The sequence below is a fragment of the Gavia stellata genome, chromosome 3, assembly GCF_030936135.1.
Source record: "Gavia stellata isolate bGavSte3 chromosome 3, bGavSte3.hap2, whole genome shotgun sequence".
Lineage (NCBI taxonomy): Eukaryota > Metazoa > Chordata > Aves > Gaviiformes > Gaviidae > Gavia > Gavia stellata.
In genome coordinates, this window is record NC_082596.1 from 30,406,641 (window position 1) to 30,426,003 (window position 19,363).

Here is a 19,363-nt window from a genome sequence, read left to right on the forward strand (position 1 = left end):
TAGGCTAATAAATAACTAAATATGGACTTTGTTTAGGGTAACTACAATGATTTCCTTGAACTTGTTTAGGAAATTCTTCTTGCTCTGAGGTTAATCCTAAGTAGACATGCCCTTTGAGAGAAAGGTAGGACAAGATCTCTCACTTTGGAATGTGCATTTGAGAAGATTTATGTAGAGTTGTATCTTTACATAGAGAAGATATGTCAGATTGAAACTCACTAAACCTTAGAAACTTACACGATATCGTAAGAGACATTCCCCTTACCATCTTTAAAGATACAAAGATGTGCTCATTATCAAAGTGTCCTTCAAAAATTTAGTTCCTCCTATCTTCCTTAGGCAGAATTCAATTAACAAAATACCAGGAGGTGATTTAGGTACAATGGTATGGAAAATGACATCTTTTCACTTTCAAAAGAGAACTCTGAAACAAAAGAAAATACAATCTTTTACTCTGTCATCGATCAAATGGATAATGTCACATTTGTTGCAAGGACAGGCATGTAAAATTGACACCTGTTGCAATTTTAACTCAGAAAGCTTAGACATTAATCCTTTTGAAATGGTTTCTACCTCATCTTCCTCGAGAGAAACATTTGTGAGCTCATGAAATTCTAAATGGAGCAGCTCATTTTCTGTCTGCATAAACAGACAGCTTTAGCGGGCTTGTTTATTGAAGGCTCAGAGAGACTTTTAATCAACTTCATATATACAAGGAATGCTTATTGGAGCCATTGATGGAGGTAAGGGACATGACACAGAGAAAGGTGCAAGTCGGTTCTTTCCCTAGTCTTTCAATTCATTGCTCTACGTGAGAATTTACACAATCTTCTCTATCAAGAAGCCCAATGCCTACAGCAAAAGTCTTCAATTCTAGCTTTCCAGTGAGCTGGTCCTGTTGAACCCAGAGGAGCAGCTCTTTGTCAGCTCCTGAACATTGCGGCTTCTAGGCACTGACTTATGCGTAAGCGACAAATGCTAGGATTAACAGTGTAGGTACTTGGAGTCAGCCCCAGGCACTGAGTCATATCACAGAGTTTCACTGACTTTGTGGTGGTGGTATTCTTTTCCTGCCACTTTCATCATCAAAGATAGAGCCAAAGGAAAATGTAGTAGCTTTATCTGCATTAAGACATAATCACAATAAAATTATTTTTGCATCCCTTAGGATCTACCTTCATGTTTATCATTTTCTTCTGATATTGGCTCAGAAATTCATTATCATCTAACTTGCATAACATTGCGTTCTCCAGGAAGTAAATACTTCTGTTATGAAAAACCATTATAACTAAGAAAAGGCCGCACTTAAGAACGGTGTTATCTAGTGCATTCACAGCTGCATTGCAGTGATTTGTTTCCATTTGCTAAACCTCTGACATGTTTAGAAAGCCAACAGCCCTCTGAAATAGCAAAGGCAAGAGCATAACAAGATCAACCTATATAATTCATGAAAAACTTCAGGATTTCTGTGAGCCCAGCTGCAGTACCTTCACCGACAGTACCGCAGTGTGCCACTGATGAAAGCATCTTCACAGTATCTTCTGAAAAGAAATGATATTATATCCATTGTTCAGCTGGGGAATTGAGGTACAACATTTTTAAGGATGGCATTCATAAAAGTCATCCTACATCTCTCACACACTTTAAAAAATCCTGGCTGAAGTTGTTTACCTCTGAGTAGGCAAGAAGACTGCAAAACAGCAGGGAATCCAATACAGCCCTCCTTACTGAATGCTTTAATCAGGTCACACTCGCTCAGGAACATATCTGCATGCAGTAGTACTCAGCTGGCAGCACTGTAAGACATAGCAAGTTGACATCTGTTTCACCAGAAAGATAAGGTTTGAGAAGTCAGGGAATGAAAGGTAAGAGGAAAACAGGGGAATTGAATCAAACTGACCAAAGCGAATGGCAGATTTCAGCAGCATCATTAATGGCTGGGTCTAAAAGGTGTTAGTAAAGTCATTATCTGTGATTTTAGTTGCAGAAGGAAAGCTGTGCTTTTGTTCATAGCGTTCTGATTTTGTCCTTGCAGGTAGAATTCATCTGAGCATCAACTGGTGATTGCTAGTTGAAGTGCAGGCTGAATAAATACTAAATCTGGCTTCTCTCAGACTGTCCTTTTAGAATGGTCCAAGAATACAGCACATACAACGCAAGGACTTAAGTAAAAAGCAAGTGACGTAGCATGGAAAGTGATTTCATTAAAGAACGCAGCAGATGTTTTAGCTTTGAAAGATGCCTGCCAGACAGCTTCCTATCACTGCTGTCTCTGTAAATATGTAATATCAAAAAGTAGTAGAATCCGATCCCAGTGGATATAAACCAACAGTCTTCATGCTAAACTGCTTCTCTGTTATGATAATAAAACCACCCATGCAAAGCAACCAGGTACATGCATCATGTATTCCTGCAACTGAGGAGAAATGCAGTGGGATGAAATGAGACCGAAAGTGAGAGGTTTTAGCCTACACGGTAATTGCAGACACGCTCTTGTCTGAAGCTGGCACCCAATCACAGGATCACAGCTGGGCACCTGGTGACAACAGTTTGCTTCAAAAGCTTGACAGAATAAATAAAACATAGTGGTCTGTTGGATACCTAACCGGTAAGGTACTTTTCATCCAAAAGAGGATTTTGTACATTTGCCACCTTCATTTGAAAGATCAAAACAGAGGGACTAGTACTAATTAATGGGCTATAGCTATGGGACACTGTCTGTTGGACTTGCAACTCACATGCAGTGTTTGCTTCTGCCAAACAAACAAAAGGCATAATCATGCTTATCTCACTTACTAAAACACCTTACCTGAAATCAAAGACACTTTTTTTGAGTAAAGAAAGCGGGAATAAGCAGAGCCTGGAAAAATGGCTGAGAGCCGTGGCTTTACCCAGGGCACACAAAGCACATACAGAAGAATGATGCATGGAAAAGTGACTTAGAGCAGCTTTGGAATCTGCCAGCCGTGGCTGGCTTGGCCAATACCTTGACATAACTAGAACAACCAAAGTGCTGCTCTGCCTCAGCATGCCAGTTTCCAGCAGTCTCCAGGGGCCAGCTGGGAATGGCTGACTGTAAGGGGACACACAGAAGTAAATACGCCAGCAGGATGTAATTCAAGAATTCCCCTGCTTGCAGCTAAGCTTTCCAGGTTCCACCGTGCTCAAGGCTATTTCCCACGGGTGATTTCATGCAATGGGCTTTACCAGAGCACAGATTGTGCCCACAATGAGCACATTGTTAAATAAGCAAAAGCATTTACTCAATGCCTGTGGCCAATCTAAATATAAAATATATTCCACTATATTTAATAGCTTGTGGAAGAAAACAATACAACAGAAAGGAATCTGATAATACACAATATGGAAGGGGCAGCAATGTTTTTTGACATATTGCACATTGCATGCCAGGCAGTGCAAGAAAGGCATGTCACTCCGTGCTTTTGATTGAGGGATGCCATGGTGGCGTGCCATAGCCAAAAAGCCAAATTGTCATATGCCTTCCACTTCACTGAGATGCCGTACTACGGAAAACATTGTAGGCATGAATGGAAACCCCCATTGATGGCCAGATCGATGTTGGAAGATCTGCCAAAGGGAAAAGAGAAGCATATTGGGTCAATTTTGTTGTTTTTATACACAATGAGTTCTTTAGCTACATTTACTTTATTTGATGAAAAGCAGAATGTAGCATATCTAGACAAACATTAGGCAGACTTTTAATGCATCTTTCCATTTCAGAAGGCATATAACTCAGCAGTCTGCATTTCGGAGTCTAGGACCTTGCTTGCAAAATCCCATCATTCTCCTGTTGTGCCTCAGAACCTACATTACCATTTGCAGAACTTAATATTTAGTCCATGAGATACAATAAACATGCAAACAATAAGCCAGACTTCAGATTTAGCAAAAGGAACTAAAAGGTAAGTAAGTTTTCCTTGTGGCAATCTAGTAAAATGAGCATAGACTTAAAAGAGCATCGGTAGGAAAAAAAAAAGTAAATTTATTAAATACCATGTACAGATCTAATACAACAAAAATATACTGCCTGTTTAAGACATGTCTTCCATATCTGAAAAACTAAACTGATAAACTCTGCTGGAAGATGACTCTTCTCTTTCTCCCATAGGGATTTGCTTGTATGGCATTCACACTGAAATCCAAATCTGAGCTGGGCTGTCTACTTTTATACACACTGGCACAGTCTGACCTGAAATAATCCAAGTATGAGAATCTGACCTATACTGTTTGCTTTTATAAACTCTGGACGTGTCTGTTTGGAAATTCCAGCAGATTGGCAACTCTTTTATATCAAGGTAGAGTTTTATGTATGACCTTCATCTTGCGTGATACTCTGGCAGTAACATCTACCTGGGAACAGTCCTAACCAGACCACAGAAATGCTAAGATGAGGCTGGAGGAGTTAATAAGAGCTTTACAAAAGACATCTCAATGATATATGTCACATAGTTAATGATGCAGCAAATCAGAAATACTTCATACATATTTTCCAGTGAGACACATCCTTCTAAAAGAGAATTTTATAAGAAAATCATTGGATGTGTTTCCAGCCCCTGAAATATGCCCTCTGTGGGTAGCAGAGATTTCAGCTCTTAATCATCTTCCAGAAATCCCTTGAGATGCCTGTCTCCCAAAGCCCTGAGAAAGTCGCTCCTCATGAGTCCATACCATTTGTGCACTTTGAAAGGTCAGAGCATAGAATACCATTTTTATCAACACCTGTGTTTCTCTTCACTTTAATGGAGTCAATATTTCACTCTGAGACCACAAGACACCTTTGAAAGCATCATCTGTAGGTCATAGAAAGATAACTTGATGTGTGGAAGTATAAACATTTGTATGTGCTATAGCAAGTGTAAGGAGTAAGTAATTAAAAAGGAGTCAGTATAAGGAACCCCATGCTTGTCAAATACACAAATTTCAGAAACACATACTGAAGAGCAGGTATTACGAGAAGAGAGGGAAAAATACATAAAAAAAAGCCTTCAGTAACTGAAAAACAGTATTGGCTGGAAATGTTAATGTTGTTCTCAGAAGAACAGTTTAAGAAATTAACAATATACCAAAAGTGGTTTTGGGTTTTTTTTTTAACAAACCCCACAGAAGCAGACTAAAAGATTGATACGCAGTGATCCTAAGATGTAGTTTTTAAAAATCTGTCTAAGGATACAGTAATAGAGCAGTACATTATTTTGCAGTTGGTAGTACATTACAGTTTCATGGACAAAATCCTCAGATCCCATCCTCTGTATTGTAAATCCCATTTCTATGAATTTGTACTGGTGCATCTCCATGGGCTCCTGCAATATTCAGCTTTCTCTAGCATGACCAATTACAAGCTTGGGCTGTGGATTCTGCAACACATCTGCTCTTTAAAGTTGCCAGTACAACTAACTGTGAAATGCTGTTGTTCTGACAGTTTGGCATGACTCAGTACAGTGGTCTCTCCTGCACAAAAGATTTTGCTAGTTGCTCTCCCTCCATTCCTACCCTTTGGTTTCTTGCTGTTCCTCAGTATCTTTCTTCAAATTTCTTTAACTTTCTCTGTGGTGTTACCCTCCATTCTCCACAAAGGTGTTGGTTGCCCAATGCATCTTGACATTATGTATTTTAAAAAAAAAAATACTCTTTTTTCTCCTGAATTGATGCCAAGACTTCATGATTGGTTTTGGTGATAGATGCTAGACATATTTTATGTGATCCAATCAAACTCTACCATTCAAATCTTTTAGCCATTTCAGTGACCTTACTCACATACCCACCGTAGTGCTGAAGTACAGAAATACGTTCGAAGTATGGAGCCAAAGCACTCAGACTCTTTCAGAACTGAGCTCTTGACTCTTGACCTTAAGGATGCTTCAGTGCTACCTATAAAAGCAGCAAAAATTATCAATGTAATACTTACCTTTTGGATATTTTAATTGAGGGGGTTTTATTAATAAACTCTTTATGTCATTGTGGAACTGTTCTTCCTAGACAAGGTCAGAATATTTTTCTGGCACAAATACTCCACATCTTCCCAACTTGTCTGCAAAGAAGACTAGTAAGGGCCTTGATGTGATAAGCTAGAGGTAAATAAGGAAATTATTCTTCATGCTAGCAATGAAGACAATGATTACTGTTATATTGTGCTGCACTTCATGCTTTTTTGGAAGCAGTAACAGCGTTATACCAAGGAGTGACACTGAAAGCTGCCTTCTGGTATTTGCTACTTCTGCCACCACAAGAATGGTCATGGCTTATAGTCAACACATAAAGAGCTCAGTAATAGTGAGCACTGAAACTCTTTGTTATCCTAGCTTGGGACCCCTGACCCAGAGCATGCAAGCACTGTCCGCTGGTAGCCTCGTGTGTGATCCGGCACTACAAACTTTGGCCTTCCCAACAGCGGTGATCCTATATCCTCCCCGGATTGTCACAGGCACAGATCCTAATCCTGGTCATTGTAGGAGAACACAGTATTAACTGTGGAAAGTGGTTGAGAATGCAAATAATTCTCTTTGATTCTTCACATTTGCTGGGGGCTGGGTTGCTGTCTTTCTCTCAATTCCAGTGATTTCAAGAAACTCTCCTTTCTACATAGTCAAGCAATCATTCTAGACTTTAGAAATGCTTTTGGTTTGCTCAGAGTTAAAATCAATGAAACCTTCGTGTTCAGGATGCACACCGAGGTGCATTCTCTGAGGACATGAATGATGCACCAGTTCACTACTGCAAAACCTGGATACAAAATGTAACCCACCTAATTCGTTTGTAGTCTTATTGGTTAGTTTTAAGAAATATGCTGGGCTGGAATGGAGAAATGAGGATGAAATATATGACAATGAAGAATCACAGATCAGGAAATACCTGTAAGAACTCTCAAGCCAACCAATACTAGCGGTTTATATAACCAAGCGGTATCTGCCAACTTCTCAAATATCCCATGTGGACACAGCAAAGATTTCCCAGCTATTCAGAAAGCAAATTACTCCAGGACAGCACAACTGTAGTGAAAGGCATATGACAAGAAATGAGAAGCCATTAAATCTAGTCCAGTCTCTAACACTCATGTCCTCTGAGGACCTGTGGGTGTCACTCCCTGGCCAGTGTTCACATTATTGTAATCGTGCAGAGAGTACAGCACCCTACTCCCTATCTCACAAGACTGTTTTAAAGATGAATAATATGATATGTTATTCATCATAACAGCCACACGAGTGCTACATGTTAGCCACCTACTTGTTATAGGAACACCTCTATTGAAGGGGGGAAATCTGATCTCTTCTGGGTGTCTGCACTGCACAGCATCACCAATCTATTTCATTGTTTTCTTGTAGAGTTACAGTCTGCAAGTAGCATGCTGGGTGGAAAGAACAGCAGACTGAACACTCACAGCAATCTGAAATTTATGTTGATATTTCTCAGTTTGCGTCCCTACAACATTAGTGTTTGTAAAGCTAGTTTCACTATTCAGTCTTCTTCTGTGTGCTTCTGGCTGGGCACTTTCCCAGCTTTAACTACATGCTTTTTGCAAAAGTTCTCTACAGAAATTACAGCAAAGTATTTTAAGGCATTATACATGGAAAATATTTTTCTAAATTGCATCACTATACCTTTCTTGACAGAGGCAATGAACCCAGTGTTTCAATTATAGGTCTTACACACACTATTGGGCAACAGGCCAACAATTTTCATCTGTGTATTCCAGAACCAGTAGCATTTGTTTAGCTATAAATTCAGAGATGCTGTAGGTTATGATCTTCTATTGGGACTGGGACAATACGTGCCATGATTAAGCCCTTTCTCAAAACAGTTCAATCTAATTAATTACTTCCCAATTAAACTCCAGAGACTAAAACCTAATAAAATGTAATAAAATAAGGTATTTCTGATGAGTGCTACTGCACTCATTGTTTGTCTTCCAGATGTCTTAAATCTAACTACGATGTAAAAAGAAAGGTAGAGAATACGTGAGAGGAACATTACAGTCATGCAATTTATGTCTTTTCCCCCTCTCACCTGGAATGTCTAGTATTATTTTGGACAAAGCAAGAGTAAAGTACAAGGCACATCTTGAATTCCTCAGGAGGCTAGAACTGGATGACATTTCTGCCCCTAGCTTTTATATTTTTATCATGTGAATATATTAAACTGTAAAGGTAGAGCCAATCTATCTTTAATGTGGATATGTCTTCATTTTCTGGTAACAAATTTTCATATACAGAGAACACACATACTTGTGCAACCAAAATATGTTTGCAAATGTAGACAAGTAACTTCTTAATATTAGATCGCTAGTTATGAAAAATACAAAATTTTGAATAAACATTAGTGGCACCAGAAGTAGTATCATAAGTCAAATTCTCTGAATTAATGTCAGATGTCAGTTGCTAAACTGAAGATTAAAAACAAAAACAAGGTAAGAAAAAAGGTTTTTTGAGTTCAAACAATTTTTAAATCCACTTCTACCATTGACATAATTTTCATCATTTGGTTTATTTTGAATTTTTAAAAATAAATCTAATTTGAAAATAGTGTTGCTTAACAAAATGAACGTGTCGAAACGAAATGTTTTATTTTCTAGTATTTCTCCCATTTCTTTCAATAATCCCTATCATCAGGTTCATCTTAACACTCTGCTGAGAAACTGCATAACTTACCTGCCTAAAAAATTTTGTTCAGCTCTGCTTTCAGTTGTATTACTATAAAATCCAGGGATCTGTATGAGATTCCAAATGGACTTATCTTTCTAGGTGCAGCAAACACATGAAGGTCTGTAAACTCAAATACCTGCTGTCAAAGGCAAGATTTCAGTCATTAGGCTCTTAATTTTTACCCAAATCCTCCTAACACCCACAGATAACTCCCTTTCTCAACTGCAAAGTCCAGTGACTTGTTTTCATATGCCTTCACCTATGATGATCTGGGAAGGAAAGGCAGATAAGGAGTTTCCTCTGTCAGCCAAACAGTGCTCACTTCAGCAACTTGTTAATGCTTTTTAAGAGGGATTTTTCCCTCCTGAAAATCAGTTGAAAAGAAGAATTTCTGATCAGCTGTTTAGAGCAGCTGAAAGGCAACAGTACAGCTGGTACAACTGCAAGCTGGTGCAACTGTAAACAATCCTTGCACATGCTTTCATGGCGTGGTACTAACAGTTTCTTAAAAACATGTCTCACAAGGGCTGAAGAAAATCCTCATCCTGTAGTGCCACCCTTCTTTTCAAAAGGTTTATGTTCTGAACAAGTTTCTCAGTTTGCAAAGAATCAGAGAACCCAAGGCAGAGAAGAGTAACAGCAGAGAGTTTTATACTATCCATAGAAAATTTGATGCCCAGATAAGCCTGCAGAATATTAACAACAGTTTTTCAATAAAAGAGCTAGTTATGATATGTTCTAATACTAATATTTCATCCTGAATTCCAGCAAACTAAGCTCCCCAATGTGAAAGGACAGTTAACCAAACCTGCATTAAAAAAGCCCCAGTCTTGCATCTTTTGTTCCAGGTGGTTACCCTGGAACCTTGGGCTGGTAACTGGAGTGTTGGGGTATACTGTAAACACAAGTACTGAAAGAGTGGTTTCTGTTGGAAGGAGTGGGGAGGGCAGAATTTCAGTTTTATAAATAAGTTCTGTGTTACTCATATATTTTGCTGCAGTGCTCCACATTGTCCTGTGCTCAATAAGGAAAAAAGTTTAAATAATGCCATCATCTGAGTATCCAACACGTTGTCCTTAAGTTTTTATTTCTACTTCTGTGAATTTAATAAATGTCTGTGTTTAACTACATCTTTGAGTATAACAAAATAATAAATTGTAATCTTGTAAAAAAAATATATTCAGTATGGTAAAATAACAGATAATCCAAACCACAGAAGCAAATACAAAGAATTCCATTTAAATAACTGAATGCATAGTCCATGAAGTCAAGTAACCCTTACCCAACACAATCTCTAAAGCTGAGTGTTTAAGCCGTCTCATATGGACTAGCAGTGCTCTAATCCTAATAGGTTTTTTTAAAAAAAGGTATCTTAAGTCTCCCTGTTTCATTATGCACAGGACAACACCTTCATTAAGCCCTGCTGAATTTATCAGCTTTGACAGTGGTCTTTTGCTTTTGGTAATAATATATGGCTTTCCTTTTTTGGGTGGTAGTCTGCTGACTAACATCTAATAACACTGGCTACTAAGCGTCCTGAAGTACCGGAAAGTGGACATTCTGGATGTCCAGAGTAATTTGATACTTGCACAATGGACTGTCATTCTGCATGTGATTGATATGTCTGCTGTATTTGATGTACAGCAAGTTGGCTGTGCACATGTGGATCATTAGTGGAGTATGCATGCAGTAGGTTTGACACGTTCTGAATTTACTGCCTACACACTGCACAGAGGCAACGGGAGCACACCACATGGCTGTACTAGACTAACTCCTGCCCCACTGGAGATTTGTTTTGTCTTGGGGGGGTTGGTTGTTTTTAGGAATAACTTCTTAAAATCCTTCATACATGGAATGGGTACGAATGCCTAAGGAAGCGTTACTTGTCTCCTTACCCTGCTACTGAGGGGTTTTGTAATTGCAGAGTCAACTTAGCAGGCTATTGGTGTTGACGGCCCTCCTCACACGAACATACTCACCTCAAGCTGTGATTCAGGAAGCCCAAGGTCACATACAAAAGTGTTTCTCCACCAAATGTTTATATTTATACGTCAGTCATGCTTATATACAGAACCCAATTGCAGGAGTGCTGCTGAACTTCAGTCATTTGGTATTATGAGAGTTTTGCTGGTTTTTCAGAGAGAAGATGCATTAGAAACTGATGTCTTTCCTTCAACAGTCACCATTGTAGCTCCAGTGCCACAGTGAAGGCAAGTCACGTCCCCTGTGGGGAAAACCTCCTTATGGATCACATAAGATGTATTTATCATCTATCATTCAAACAGAAAGTAACTCTTCGCATTGACTCAGAAAGACTAAGATTTGCTGTTACTAGACAGTCACTTAGATATTCAGTAAGTCATTTGCTTCTATGGCCTAGCAACTAAAGCTTTCATTTGTTTAATACAATGAGGAAGAAAACAGTTCAATGGACCACTGATACACGGTCACAGTGACAGATTTGTGCTATGGAGGACAAGATGCTTGCAAGATAGTGTCAGACCTTCTTCTGCCCCCAAAATTAGAGAAAAGGACTGCTGCTGGCCATCTAGCATGCAAGTCCAACCTAGCAGAGAATTTAAGCACACGTGCAATTTTAAATTTATAACCAGTTCTTTTGATTTCAGTTGGAATGTTCACACTTCAAAGATGCTTGTACACTTTATAGACACAGTTCAGGTGAGTAACATTTTTTGTCGCATACATCGGAGTTTTATTTTAAGTAACAGCGGTCTGTTTTTAAAGTCACATAAAATTTCAGTTTTGAAGAAACTATGAACTGGTTCCAAAAATTAACGTAATTTGATCTTGTTCAGGAATTAGCTTACCAGATGTTCTTCGGGTGTGCTGGGGTGGACTTGGGAGAATCAAGCCTGCACTTCCCTATTTAGTCAATGCATGTCTCAGCAAAGCACTTTATTTGTGTTCTCCTGCTTCTCTTGCAGATGGTATAAACTGCCTGTCCTTAGTAAGAGAGCATTTACCACACTCCCGAAAAGCCTTCGCGTTGCTAGTAGTCCTGCTTCTTCTCCAATGCTTCCCTCTGTTACATGTCAACAACACAGGCCAAGCCACATTCGCTGGTTCTCTGTGAGAGGAAGGATCTCCTTCACTTATTCTCCATCATGGTTTGAACTGTTGCGTATTTGTGTATTTTGAAAACTCTCTGGGGACAGAAAATATGATTCATACAGACAGACACAGTAAACCTTCATCAGGTTATTATGTTAATACCATGAATATTTGTAAACAGTAAATAAAACAGCAATGAAACCACTTCTGAGAAAAGTAAGCTTGCTTTTAAGAGACAAGGGATTCTGTTCTCTTCAGCAATGCATCTGCTTTCTTAAGAATTTACAGAACAGAATAGAGATTAAAGAAGCATCACGTAGACATGTAAATGAAATTAACATAAATTGGTGACAATCAATTGTGATGTACTTATTATATTCCAACATAATAAGTAAACAGTCCTTCAGCAATCACAGCATCATTAAAGGAAAAGTATCTGTTTCAGAGCGCTTACAAGACTGTCCTGAAATAATGGCAGATGATATTGTGTTTATAAGATTTGTTTCTCTGTCTGCACTTACTACATGACACTTGATCTCACTTTGGAATGGAAAAAACCCAACAGTTTAGTTAGGCTTTTAGGAAGCATTAGCTAATTATAGCTTTTATAATCCCCTTCATTTAGAACTAGTCTCCTGTTTGTAATAGCTGAGATCATCCCCATCTTGCAACATCCCACACGGTCACTTGCTAGATACCCTGTTTTTCCTACAAATACACATCTCTGAACTGTCAATTCTATTAGTTTATCTTAACAAAGTAATAGATTCTGGACTGTTCGCTGTTTTACTTTGTTCACATGATTGACTTCACAGATAAAAGTTCAGAGAATGGACATTATCTATGTATGTCTTAACCCAAATGTAATGAATTATAAAAATCATTGCACAAAATTCCCTAGGTGATGCCCACTTCTCTGACTCATTCTTATCTTTAACTCTGGACATATTCTCTATACAACACATTCTTTGATTCTTATATGTGAGCTTAGAAAAAACCCAGAAAATAAACCAGCTTTGCTGAAACTCAGCATAATTCTTGTCTAGTGTTCCAATATTTTTCATAATGACAGGGAAATGTTTTATAACATTCCAGACAAAACTTCAGTCACAGAACCGTAAAAAAACTCAGGTTGGAAGGGACCTCATGCAGTCATCTAGTCCAACCTCCTGCACAAATAGCAACCCCAAAATATCTCACATAGGTTTCAGAACATATATTAAAATGACATATATTAGTTTCACTTAGCATATGACCTGCTTGCAAAATTTATTCTTAAAATGGTTGCTAAAATTTCATTTCACTTACTGATACAAATTTTGGAAAGAAATAGAAGAACTAGTGGTCTCAGTATTCTCTGGATGAAATAAATATACTTCCAGCATCGTTGGCCATGTAAAAAGAAATGTGTAGGATTAATGTACAAGAACCATCCAGGTGCACCGTATGCTGATGTTCAATAAGATAATAGTGAAACAATATGGGAAAATAATATATCTGAAGTCCAAAGTCTCGCATTAGATGATGTTAACCTTCCTACAAGGACAGCAGGTTTTAGTGCAAAGGCATCAACAGCATCACACGGACAATTAAGAAAACATCCAGAGCACTACATCTGTAAGAAAAATAGTGAACAGAAATTCTGTGGTTGCTGTATTTGGCAGAGAGCAATACAAAGATGAGAAAAAGAAGGACCAGCCTTCACTTAACATTAGTATCACCATCAAAGTACAGAACGATTATTGTAAAGGACAGAAATATTTTAATGCTAACATCAAGCAGTGCTAAGATAGCCTTGTTCTATGTATCTGCATTAGAGATACTCAAGGTGTGTAAGTGAGGGAGCCACAGGCTAGAACTCTAATCCCACCAAGTTCTCCTACACGTATATTTCCATCTTCCCACACCTTCAGATCCAGTCTGGCCCCATTTTACTCTGCACCTCTAGGATTTTTTTCTGCATCCCTAATATTTCTGCAGGTCCTCCATTTCCTGTTGGCATCTTACAGCCTCCCCCCAGACTCTTCACAATTTCTTGTTCAGTTTCTAAAACACAGAACCCAAAATATCTTTATTTAGAACTGTTTTCTTGTCACTTCAGAAAGCTGTCAGAGAGTGCTGTTTATTGAGATCATCTGAGTGGTTTTAATCTTTCACTAAAGAAACACAAGGGTATAGTCATTTTGAATAAGAGCAGGCATATTTTAAGACAATGTTACTGGAAAGTGTGAAATTAGGGAAAACTGCAAAGAAACACACAAAATGTGAATAATTCACAAAAGTAATAATTCCAATTTTTTACTATCTGCCCTGCCAGGTAAAGATGTTCTTCAGAGGTCAAGTGAAAGAGCTGGGAGACACCTTCCGAGTCTCCCACATTGCTGCTCTGTCAGCATGCAATGGGATGGGCAACGGCCAGGGAGATGGTAAGGGATAGGGAGATTTTTTCATGAGTTCTTAACTTCTCTGAAGAGGTAAGAGCATGAATGTGTGGGTGTGCCATCATGCACTTCTCTCCCTCCAGTAACGCTCTTGCTTTCTGTCTATTGTCACGCTGAGACCAGCTCACTGGCTCCTTTCTCCATCTCAGCCTGTTTACATTGTTTCAGGTTTTCAAGGCCATCTCTGCACAGAAAAGGGCTGGAAAACTTCCTGTTTTTTGAACTGAGAGGAGACCTGCAGTCTGCTCCATTGATCTGGGACTCACACAATTCTCTCTGATCCTCTGCCAGTACACCAGAGTTTATTTTTTTGTTGCTTCTGTGAGAGGAGTAGGATAACTAGGTAGTACAGAGTGTGATTTCATGGTGGCAGGGAGCATGGAACATGTGGTTAATCTAAACTGCAACAGAAACTAGGGGAAACAGGGCAAGCAGATCCTTCTCGGGCACATCAGGCTTTTATCAGAAATTTGGGAAAGGTGCTTTTCATTTAAAAATAGAAACGATAGAATGATTTATCTGTTAAAACAACTAATTCCTCTTAGTCCTATTTAGCATCATGGAGCTCAGTTACATCCCAGTGGAACGTCCAGCAGTGAAAATGGTTATGGACCGAATATATGCGGTTTCTTGCAAAAACCTTCTCAATTTCTGTGCAATTTGCATTAAGTCCTGATCATTCATCATGTTCCTGTACTTCTGGTTTACATGCTGGGATGTTCCAATTGGGATGCCTGTTAGTTTCACTTCTGTAAGAACTCTACACAGGGCTAAGGCGGGTTTTTTTAGTGCAAATACAGAAATGGTGCGTCTGTAGGTGGCAGAGTTGGTCTAATGGTTCTGGTTTACTCGTGAATTATGTGGCATTCCCAAAACTACTTCTGATTCTTAACAAATATGATTCTCAGATTGCAATTGTTAACTTGCAGTAGGTTTTGAACATGCCCCAGTGAAAAAGGAAAATTACTGAAAGGTCGCACTGTGCACCAGCCAGGCTGCACACATGCCATCAGGCAGCGGGATATGTTTGGATATTTCTGCAACTTGCACTATGCTTGTGGAGTTTAACATGGAGCATAAAAAGAGAGAACACTGCTAGCATAATAATATCTTTAGAATGGAAATCAGTGAAACTACGTCTAGGTACATATCCGCATTTTACATTTGTAACAAAACTTGCATGTGCTACTTGTGCAGGTGTTTTTTCAGTAGTTCAGTAGCTCAAAAAAAGAAATACTTTTGCAAAACAGCTGACACTGAAATTATGATATTTTTCTTGTCCCTTTGTTATTAAGAACTCTTTTTAAGAAACTGTGGCAGAACTGAGCCCTAACTGGCTCACAGAAATTATTCTTCATGACTATCACTGATGTTGATGGTAAAATTAAAAGGTATGGCAAATTAAAGTCAGAATAGCCAAATAAGCCCTAGGTAGAGTTTTACAGTTATACACAAACATAGCCAAATAATCCCTGAGTCGAGTTTTAAGCAGCATTTGATGAAAAAAGGCTCAACAATAATAAAAAGAACAGTAACCTTTTCAATAGCCATATACCATTTGTTTTACCTCTGCTGTTTTGATAGAAGAGTTAGTGCTTTTTTACTGACTCTTTCTGAAGAAACCATGAATTTTAATGCTTTGTCACAGACAAAAGAAAAAGAAACTTCTCAGAATTTCTGCTGCTCCTGTTTTTCACTGCTTAGTCTCTTAGGAGACAGGAAACAAAAAAATATTCTAAGCCACCCAATGCAGCTTACAATAAAACACAAATTAAATCTTTCTGTAGCATTTTGACAAAAATCCTAATATCAGAAATTGCTTTGTGACAACAACCTTACCCTATAAAAATGGTTATGTTAGAAAATGTCTTTGAATTGTCCCATTTCACCCATGTTTCAGGTCAAAGGTATACAGGCTAAGTTTCTTACTGCTATTTCTTCACTGTGATCAAGCAAGCAGCAGAGGGCACAGCTCCCTGCTGAAAGCCTTCCAAGCAGGAGGTTGTGTGACTATGCTTCATGCCGCTTAAAATGTTTTCTGTCTATCGGGAGTGATGTGTTGATTAAAACACTGCAGTCTCAACAGTCAGTAACACTTCCAAAAGAAGGCATTTCTCTTTTGCTATTTATTCAACAGCCAGTTCTGTACAAAATCATGAGATTCAGTTAGGCCTAAAGCAACTTCCAGAATACAGGTGTTACCACAGACCACTGAAGCAATTATTTAGATAGAGTTTTGTACAGAACTCCAAAAATTGAATACATTTGGTTACCTTGGACAAACACCTGCTCCATACATACGGCTCAAATTCGTTCACAAGCAATAGCAGTAATACTTGGCAAAGCTATATTCATACTGATCAGCAGCTCCAGCTGAAGGGTCCAAATCCTGAAAAGGTATCATGCAGGTAGCAATTTTCAGCAGTCTCATGGCACACAAATGTGATTTTCAACTTCTGGCCCCAAATTCTGGGGTCTGTGGATTATTTTCAAAGTAAAAGACAACCGAGAAGAGCAAGCCTGCTTTCAGGAGGATCTGATTTTCTGTAACTTTTGCATCTGGAAGTGAAAGGGCTGAAAACCTCTAATATAGGGCGAGTAAAATGTACCATCACAGCAGTCTGTCTTTCTTTTTCATATGTTATATCTATAAACTAGATTAAGTCTGCTGCAGCTATGTAAGTTTCTTTCATATTAAGGTACAGAATTAAAAGGAAAAAAAACCCATAGAACTACCCCATCATTTCTGATACAGATTGTTTAATGTTGTATCAGTGTAACTGCAAGTAATAAAATTTGTATTTATTACCATGCCATGTCCACCTTCAAATCTGTTCTGGTATCTAAAGGTATTAGTTGCAATTCAATATATTCCCTGAGTATGAGGTGCATTTATAAAGTTTTATTGGCATTTTCTAGAAAATATGGACTACATAAGCTCACGGAACACCTGATAAGAAGAAAAGATTATGGATACTTCATTACTTGGACACAATTTTTTTCCTTGCTTCAGACTTTGGCTGTTATCGTAACTGGGACAGGGAGTTATAGCACAGACAGTTTTATACTTTATAGGTCTGTCTGCAAATAAAAATAGAGAGCTGTATTATCTTTCACCACTTAAAATAAATGCTCGGTTAGTATTAAAAGCCTAAAACTGTAGCCTATAGCAGATAAAACTCCCCAGTTAAGCTGACCCTTTTCCCCTCACAAAGCTGGTCCAGGTTTGATCCTATCCACAATAATCAGCCGTGCACAGGCAAGCAAAGCCCAGTGCAGAAAGCAGGCAAGACAATAGCTCTTTCACAACTGTTGGGGTCCTATTATCTCCCCCTTTATGCCACAGGCTAATATTTACAATGCCTTATTTTATTTTTAAGGTGATCCTTATCTCTTGCGCCCTATGCAACACTTTGCACAAGGATGGCCAGAGCTTCCTCAGACCAAGAGATGCCTGATGGCTTGGAAGCGCCCTCTTTCTAGTTCACTCCAAGACTTTCATAACTTTGCAACTTTCCTCCCTCTACTTTACTTACAATAGCTATAAGGGAAGAGTATCTAATACAGGTTATTTACTTTTGACCAGAGCATTACAAATAACAATATCTTGATTCTCTGTAAACATTAATTAAAAAGGATCACTATGAGAGCTAGTGAAATATTTTTGAAACTTTTTGGAGGATTTTTTCACAAACCCATTCACTATCAAGATATGTAGTATTTGGCACTTAAAAAATGAAACATTTCCTTTGAAAATTCTTGTAATTTAATATTTTTCAGAACAGTTTTCTGTTTTTTCTGGCCAGTGTCCTTAAAATAAGACTATTTTACATTCATTCCTATACTATGTTCATTTTTAATTTCATACTCGCAAATAAGGTCAGTAGGTGTCCTGGTATGCATAGTTAGACATATCTATAGGGGTTTGCAGGTTCAGAGCTTTAGACATTAAAACTTTGTCCGCACTCATCTGGAAAGCCAGGGATCCACTTCTATTTATACTGTGAAGGTTTTGCCAAGGATATCACATTTCTTTAATCCCAGTTTCCTGGAAAGGTGCTAACACTTTCCCTGCAGAGTGTGGATAGCCTGAAATGTGGAGGCAATAATCAGTGGTTGATGGAATACGGGCTTGTCTTTTAAGAAGCTTTTTACCATCCATGATCCTCAGCCTTCTCATGGCCTGTGCTGCTGGGACATTTTTTGTGGTTGCTGTCTCAGCAATTTAGTGCCATAGTTCTAATGCATTAGTATAATATGACAACGTCTAGACTACAAGTATTCTAGAGGAATGCATGAAAGCCACAAAAATAATTATAAAATGCTTTAAATCATATTATTTTAACTTACATTTATAGATAATTTACTTCAATCCCTATTGCAGTTTGTAAAAAGATTTTATTTTGGAAAAACATTCAGTGCTTTTTGAGTTCAGGAGTCTTTCCTCCTAGCATGAAGTTGTAAAAAGCCTTGAAATGTTTTTTGTCAGGTAGGAGAGGGAACTGAAAGAAGTTGCCCAAATGGCAAGTGCTGTGCAACAAGCAGTAAGATATCAGCCACCCTTCCTAAGCTGCATCACCTTAGTTCCTGGGACTTTGTTTAAAGTCAAACCTAATTTCTTTGTCATCTGGAGAAAGGCTGATCATACAGCCACGTTGTAACTTCAGGATTAAAAAAAGTGGTAACTCTATTCAAAGAAATTCTGGAGTCTTTTCCTTTGAATCCTGGTTCATGAGCTCTTCATGAGCTCAAGAGCTCCTTCATAACATTAACCTTATTCTCTACATTCATGCAGAAAAAAATAAAAATTGTTTTTGACGGGTTTTAATTTGAAGTTGTAAGAACCAGCAGCTCAGACCTTAATTAAGAAATGCTAGTAATTAAATATTTTAGCAAAAGTGATAGGGTCATAGTTAAAAGCTGAAGTGCACTTAGGGAGGTGTAAAAGGGTGTAATGGGAGGAATCATAAGCCAGTTGTGTTGGGTTTCAAGAAGCAAACCAGTTGTTGCGTCAGTCACACACAGTCTGCTGCATTTAAATCGGAGGTCTAGAATTACTTTAGAGCCTGGCTGATGAAACAGTAAAAAGGTCACAATTCTGAAATCTTGGCTCATCTTCCAAGAGATCATTTTACTGAATCTCTGCCATGCTCACCTCGCACAGAAAGAATATTTTTCATAATCAGAAAATTG